We start from the raw sequence: 8,286 nt of genomic DNA on the forward strand, positions 1-8,286 counted from the left end.
GCCACCACTCCTGTCGACACAGTCTGATGCAGCTGCAGAGAAGCTGTGGCTGAGGCCATTCACTTTGTGAGAGAACCGCACAGGAGGGAAAAGGTAGGGAAGGTCGGGAAGACGGCAATGTCATGCTTCTGAGCCCAAGCCAAGCCATCGCATCCCCTGTGACTTGCACTTATATGCCTAGATGGCCTGAAGTAACTGAAGAATCACAAAAGAAGTGCAAATGCCCTGTCCCACCTTAACTGATGACATTCCACCACAAAATAAGTGAAAATGACTGGTCCTTTCCTTAAGCGATTATATTATCTTGTGAAATTCCTTTTCCTGGCTCATCCTGGCTCAAAAAGCTCCCACACTGAGCACCTTGTGACCCCCACTCCTGCCCACCAAAGAACAACCCCCCTTTGACTGTAATTTTCCTTTACCTACCCAAAACCTATAAAACCGCCCCACCCTTATCTCCCTTCGCTGACTCTCTTTTTCGGACTCAGCCCGCCTGCACCCAGGTGATTAAAAAGCTTTATTGCTCACACAAAGCCTGTTTGGTGGTCTCTTCACACGGACGCGCATGACAGGTAGGTGCAGAGCCAGGGAAGGACCTGTGATGAGAACAGAAAGGAATGAGTCTCCCTGTACACACACTCGGATTTTATGACAATGTGCGCAGGGGGCTGAACTGGATGCCTGAGAACATTCCTCCAAGTTCTTTTGCTGATTTTCTAAATATTGGTGTAAAATCTGAACTCTGACAAAATTTTTTTAAATCGCTTCAATCAACATCTTTGTCTAGTGCTCAGCATCATACCTACGTGATCATCTAGAAAAGCAACTTCTCTTCTAAGGCTCACATCCTCCTATTAATTCTCAGGGATTTTACAAGGGAATGCACCTCTCATTCGCATCAAGAACTGTGGGGCAAAGAAAGAGAGATCAGCCTGTTACTGTGTCTATATAGAAAGAAGTAGACATAAGAGACTCCATTTTGTTCTGTATTTGAGATGCTGTTAATCTGTGACCCTACCCCCAACCTTGTCCTTGCAAGAGACATGTGCTGCGGTGACTCAAGGTTGAATGGATTTTGGGCTGTGCAGGATGTGTCTTTGTTAAACAAGTGCCTGAAGGCAGCTTGCTGGTTAAAAGTCATCACCATTCTCTTAATTTCAACTACCCAGGGACACCTACACAGCCAAACGTCGCAGGGACCTCTGCCTAGGAAAGCTAGGCATTGTCCAAGGTTTCTCCCCATGTGATAGACTGAAACAATAATGCTACAAGGTTTATGGAGATGTTTGCATATGCATCTCAAGGCACAGCATTTTCCTTTCAACTTATTCATGTCACAGAGATTTTTGTTCATATGTCTTACTGCCGATTTCCTCCCTACAATGATCCTATTGTCCTGCCACTCCCTTATCTTTAAGATGGTAAAGATAATTATCAATAAATACTAAGGGAACTCAGAGACCGGTGCCGGCGTGGGTCCTCTGTAAGCTGAGCGCCCGGTCCCCTGGGCCCCCGCTTTTCTTTCTCTAGACTTTGTCTCTGTGTCTTATTTCTTTTCTCAAGTCTCTCGTTCCACCTAACGAGAAACACCCACAGGTGTGGAGGGGCAGGCCACCCCTTCATCTGGTGCCCAACGTGGAAGCTTTTCTCTAAGGTGAAGGTACGCTGGAGCGTGGTCATTGAGGACAAGTCAAAGAGAGACTCCCGAGTACGTCTACAGTCAGCCTTGCGGTAAGCTTGTGCCCTCAGAAGAACCTAGGGTAACAATGGGGCAAACTAAAAGTAAACATGCCTCTTATCGCAGCTTTATTAAAATTCTCTTAAAGAGAGGGAGAGTTAAAGTCTCTACCAAAAATCTAATTACGCTATTTCAAACAATAGAGTAGTTTTGTCCATGGTTTCTGGAACGGGGAACTTTAGATCTAAAAGATTGGGAAAAAATTGGCAAAGAATTAAAACAAGCAAGTAGGGAAGGTAAAAACATTCCGCTCACAGTATGGAATGATTGGATCATTATTAAAGTAGCTTTAGAACCATTTCAAACAGAAGAAGATAGCGTTCCAATTTCTGATGTCCCTAAAAGCTGTGCAGTAGATTGTGAAAAAGAGGCAGGGATAGAATCCCGGAAAGAAAAAGAAAGTTCACACTGTAAATGTGTATCAGAGCCGGTAATGGCTCGGTCAACGCAAAATGTTGACAATAATCAACTACAGGAGGTAGTATATCCTGAAACGTTAAAATGAGAAGAAAAAGATCCAGAATTAGCAGAGCCATCAGAGTCTAAACCACGATGGCCAACTCCTCTTCCAGCAGCTCAGATGCCTGTAACTTTACAACCTCAAATGCAGGTTAAACAAGTACAAAATCCAAAAGAAGATCAAATAGAAAAAGATAGAGTCTCTGTCATGGCAATGCCAATCCAAATGCAGTGTCCACAATATCAGCCGGTAGAAGATAAGACCCAGCCGCCAGTAGCCTATCAATACTGGCCGCCAGCCAAACTGCAGTATCGGCTGCCCCCAGAAAATCCGTATGGACAGCCAGGAACATTTCCAGTGCCACAGGGCAGGGCGCCATATCCTCAGCCGCCCACCATGAGACTTAATCCTACAGCACCGCCTAGTACACAGGGTAGTGCGTTACATAAAATTATTGATGAGGCAAAAAAACAAGGAGATATTGAGGCGTGGCAATTCCCAGTAATATTAGAAGCAAGACCACCTGGAGAAGGGGCCCAAGAGGGAGAGCTTCCTGTAGCTGGAGCCAGATATAAGTCTTTTTCTATAAAAATGCTAAAAGAAATAAAAGAGGGAGTAAAACAGTATGGACTCAACTCTCCTTACATGAGAACATTATTAGATTCCATTGCTCATGGATATAGACTCATTCCTTATGATTGGGAGATTCTGGCAAAATCCTCACTCTCACCCTCTCAATTTTTACAATTTAAGACTTGGTGGATTGATGGGGCACAAGTACAGGTCCGAAAAAATAGGACTGCCAATCCTCCAATTGACAATAGATGCAGGTCAACCATTAGGAATAGGTCAAAATTGGAGCACTGTTGACCAACAAGTAATAATGCCAAATGAGGCCATTGAGCAGATCAGGGCTATCTGCCTTAGGGCCTGGGAGAGAATCCAAGACCCAGGAACTGCCTGCCCCTCCTTTAATACAATAAGACAAGGCTCTAAAGAGCCCTACCCTGATTTTGTAGCAAGACTTCAAGATGCTGCTCAAAAGTCAATTACCGATGAAAATGCCTGTAAGGTCATAGTGGAGTTGATGGCATATGAAAACGCCAATCCTGATTGTCAATCAGCCATTAAGCCATTAAAAGGAAAGGGTTCCCGCAGGATCAGATGTAATCTCAGGGTACTTTAAAGCCTGCGATGGAATTGCAGGAGCTATGCATAAAGCTATGCTTATGGCTCAAGCAATCACAGGAGTTGCTTTAGGAGGACAGGTTAGAACATTTGGGGGAAGACGTTATAATTGTGGTCAAATTGGTCATCTAAAAAAGAATTGCCTAGTCTCAAATAAACAAAATGTAACTACTCAAGCTACTGCAGCAACAGATAAAGAGCCACCCGGCCTATGTCCAAGATATAAAAAGGGAAAATATTGGGGTGATCAATGTTGTTCTAAATTTGATAAAAATGGGCAACCACTGGGAAATGAGAGGAGGGGCCAGCCTCAGACCCCGCAACAAATTGGGGCATTCCAAATTCAGCCCTTTGTTCCTCAGGGTTTTCAGGAACAACAACCCCCACTGCCACAAGCGTCTCAGGGAATAAGCCAGTTATCACAATACAGCAATTATACCCCGCCACAAACGGCAGTGCAGCAGTAGATTTATGCACCATACAAGCAGTCTCTCTGCTTCCAGGGGAGCCTCCTCGAAAAATCCCCACAGGGGTATATGGCCCATTGCCTGAGGGGACTGTAGGACTAATCTTAGGAAGATCAAGTTTAAATCTAAAAGGAGTTCAAATTCATACTGGTGTGGTTGATTCAGACTATAAAGGTGAAATTCAATTGGTTATTAGTTCCTCAATTCCTTGGAGTGCCAGTCCAGGAGACAGGATTGCTCAATTATTACTCCTACCTTATATTAAAGTTGGAAACAGTGAGATAAAAAGAACAGGAGGGTTCGGAAGCACTGATCAGACAGGAAAGGCTGCATATTGGGCAAGTCTGGTCTCTGAGAGCAGACCTGTGTATAAGGCCATTATTCAAGGAAAACAGTTTGAAGGGTTGGTAGACGCTGGAGCAGATATCTCTGTCATTGCTTTAAATCAGTAGCCCCAAAATTGGCCTAAACAAAAAGCTATTACAAGACTTGTCGGCGTAGGCACAGCTTCAGAAGTGTACGAAAGTACAATGATTTTATATGGTTTAGGACCAGATAATCAAGAAAGTACTGTTCGGCCAATGATTACTTCAATTCCTGTTAATCTATGGGGTCGAGATTTGTTACAGCAATAGGGTGCGGAAATCATTATGCCCGCTCCATTATACAGCCCCACGAGTCAAAAAATCATGACTAAAATGGGATATATACCAGGAAAGGGATTAGGAAAAAACGAAAATGGCATTAAAGTCCCAATTGAGACTAAGAAAAATCAAGGAAGAAAAGGAATAGGGTATCCTTTTTAGGGGCGGCCACTGTAGCGCCTCCTAAACCCATTCCATTAACTTGGAAAACAGAAAAACCGGTATGGGTAAATCAGTGGCCGCTACCGAAGCAAAACCTGGAGGCTTTACATTTATTAGCAAAGGAACAATTAGAAAAGGGACACATTGAGCCTTCATTCTCACCCTGGAATTCTCCTGTATTTGTAATTCAGAAAAAATCCGGCAAATGGCGTATGTTAATGGACTTAAGAGCCGTAAATGCTGTAATTCAACCCATGGGGCCTCTTCAACTCGGATTGCCCTCTCTGGCCATGATCCCAAAAGACTGGCCTTTAATTATAATTGATCTAAAGGATTGCTTTTTTACCATTCCTCTGGCAGAGCAAGATTGTGAAAAATTTGCCTTTACTATACCAGCCATAAATAATAAAGAACTAGCCGTCAGGTTTCAGTGGAAAGTACTACCTCAAGGAATGCTTAATAGTCCAACTATTTGTCAAACTTTCGTAGGTCAAGTCCTTCAACCAGTTAGAGACAAATTTTCAGATTGTTATATCATTCACTATATTGATGATATTTTATGTGCTGCAGAAACAAGAGAAAAATTAATTGACTGTTACACATTTCTGCAACCAGAGGTTGCCAACGCAGGACTAACAATAGCATCTGATAAGATCCAAACCTCTGCTCCTTTTCATTATTTAGGGATACAAATAAAAAATAAAAAAATTAAGCCACAAAAAATAAAAATAAGGAAAGATACATTAAAAACATTAAATGACTTTCAAAAATTGCTAGGCGATATTAATTGGATTCGGCCAACTCTAGGCATTCCTACTTATGCCATGTCAAATTTGTTCTCTATCCTAAGAGGACATCCAAACTTAAATAGTAAAAGAGTATTAACCCCAGAGGCAACAAAAGAAATTAAATTAGTGGAAGAAAAAATTCAGTCAGCGCAAATAAGTGGAATAGATCCTTTAGCCCCACTCCAACTTTTGATTTTTGCTACTATACATTCTCCAACAGGCATCATTATTCAAAATACGGATCTTCTGGAGTGGTCATTCCTTCCTCACAGTACAATTAAGACTTTTACATTGTACTTGGATCAAATAGCTACATTAATTGGTCAGGCAAGATTACGAATAATAAAATTGTGTGGTAATGACCCAGACAGAACAGTTGTTCCTTTAACCAAGGAACAAGTTAGGCAAGCCTTTATCAATTCTGGTGCATGGCAGATTGGCCTTGCTGATTTTGTGGGAATTATTGATAATCATTACCCAAAAACAAAAATCTTCCAGTTTTTAAAACTGACTACTTGGATTTTACCTAAAATTACCAGGCATGAGCCTTTAGAAAATGCTCTGACAGTATTTACTGATGGTTCCAGCAATGGAAAAGCGGCTTACACAGGACCAAAAGAGCGAGTAATCAAAACTCAGTATCAATCAGCTCAAAGAGCAGAGTTGGTTGCAGTCATTACAGTGTTACAAGATTTTAATCAACCTGTTAATATTATATCAGATTCTGCAGATGTAGTACAGGCTACAAGGGATGTTGAGACAGCTCTAATTAAATACAGCATGGATGATCAGTTAAACCAGTTGTTCAATTTATTACAACAAACTGTAAGAAAAAGAAATTTCCCATTTTATATTACTCATATTTGAGCACACACTAATTTACCAGGACCTTTAACTATAGCAAATGAACGAGCTGACTTACTGGTATCCTCTGCATTCATAAAAGCACAAGAACTTCATGCTTTGACTCATGTAAATGCAGCAGGGTTAAAAAACAAATTTGATGTCACATGGAAACAGGCAAAAGATATTGTACAACACTGCACCCAGTGTCAAGTACTACACCTGCCCACTCAAGAGGCAGGAGTTAATCCCAGAGGTCTGTGTCCTAATGCATTACGGCAAATGGATGTTACCCATGTACCTTCATTTGGAAAATTATCATATGTTCATGTAACAGTTGATACTTATTCACATTTCATATGGGCAACATGCCAGACAGGAGAAAGTACTTCCCATGTTAAAAAACATTTGTTATCTTGTTTTGCTGTAATGAGAGTTCCAGAAGAACTTAAAACTGACAATGGACCAGGTTATTGTAGTAAAGCTTCCCAAAAATTCTTAAATCAGTGGAATATTACACATACAACAGGAATTCCTGATAATTCCCAAGGACAGGACACAGTTGAAAGAACTAATAGAACACTCAAAACTCAGTTAGTTAAACAAAAAAAAAGGGGGAGACAGTAAGGAGTGTACCAATCCTCAGATGCAGCTTAATCTAGCACTCTATACTTTAAATTTTTTAAACATTTATAGAAATCAGACTACGACTTCTGCAGAACAACATCTTACTGGTAAAAAGAACAGTCCACATGAAGGAAAACTGATTTGGTGGAAAGACAACAAAAATAAGACATGGGAAATAGGGAAGGTGATAACCTGGGGAAGAGGTTTTGCTTGTGTTTCACCAGGAGAAAATCAGCTTCCTGTTTGGATACCCACTAAACATTTGAAGTTCTACAATGAACCCATCGGAGATGCAAAGAAAAGCGCCTCCACAGAGACAGAAACACCGCAATCGAGCACCATTGACTCGCATGATGAACCAAGTGATGATATCAAAAGAACAGATGAAGTCACCACGCACCAAGAAGGTGGAGCTGCCGACCTGGGCACAGTTAAAGAAGCTGACACCGTTAGCTGGAAAAAGCCTAGCTAGCACAAAGGTGACACAATCCCCAGAAAAAATGCTGCTTACAGCTTCAATGATTGTATCAACGGTGGTAAGTCTCCCCATGCCTGCAGGAGCAGCTGCAGCTAATTATACCTACTGGGCCTATGTGCCTTTCCCGCCCTTAATTCGGGCAGTTACATGGATGGATAATCCTATTGAAGTATATTTTAATAATAGTGTGTGGGTACCTGGTCCCACAGATGATCGTTGCCCTGCCAAACGGGAGGAAGAAGGAATGATGATAAATATTTCCATTGGGTACCATTATCCTCCTATTTGCCTAGGGAGAGCACCAGGATGTTTAATGCCTGCTATTCAAAGTTGGTTGGTAGAAGTACCTACTGTCAGTCCCACCAGTAGATTTACTTAACACATGGTAAGCGGAATGTCACTCAAACCACAGGTAAACTATTTACAAGACTTTTCTTATCAAAGATCATTAAAATTTAGGCCAAAAGGGAAACCTTGCCCCAAGGAGATTTCCAAAGAATCAAAAGATTTAGTTTGGGAAGAATGTGTGGCCGATAGTGCGGTGATATTACAAAACAATACATTTGGAACTGTTATAGATTGGGCACCTCAAGGTCAATTCTACCACAATTGCACAGGACAAACTCAATTCTGTCCCAGTGCACTAGTGAGTCCAACTGCTGACAGTGACTTAACGGAAAATTTAGACAAACAGAAGCACAAAAAATTACAGTCTTTCTACCCTTGGATATGGGGAGAAAAGGGAATCTCTACTCCAAGACCAAAAATGATAAGTCCTGTTTTTGGTCCTGAACATCCAGAATTATGGAGATTTACTGTGGCTTCATACCGCCTTAGAATTTGGTCTGGAAATCAAACTATAGAAACAAGAGATTATAAGCCATTTTACTC

This window comes from Chlorocebus sabaeus, unplaced genomic scaffold (genome assembly GCF_047675955.1).
Source record: "Chlorocebus sabaeus isolate Y175 unplaced genomic scaffold, mChlSab1.0.hap1 unalloc_scaffold_692, whole genome shotgun sequence".
Classification (NCBI taxonomy): Eukaryota; Metazoa; Chordata; class Mammalia; order Primates; family Cercopithecidae; genus Chlorocebus; species Chlorocebus sabaeus.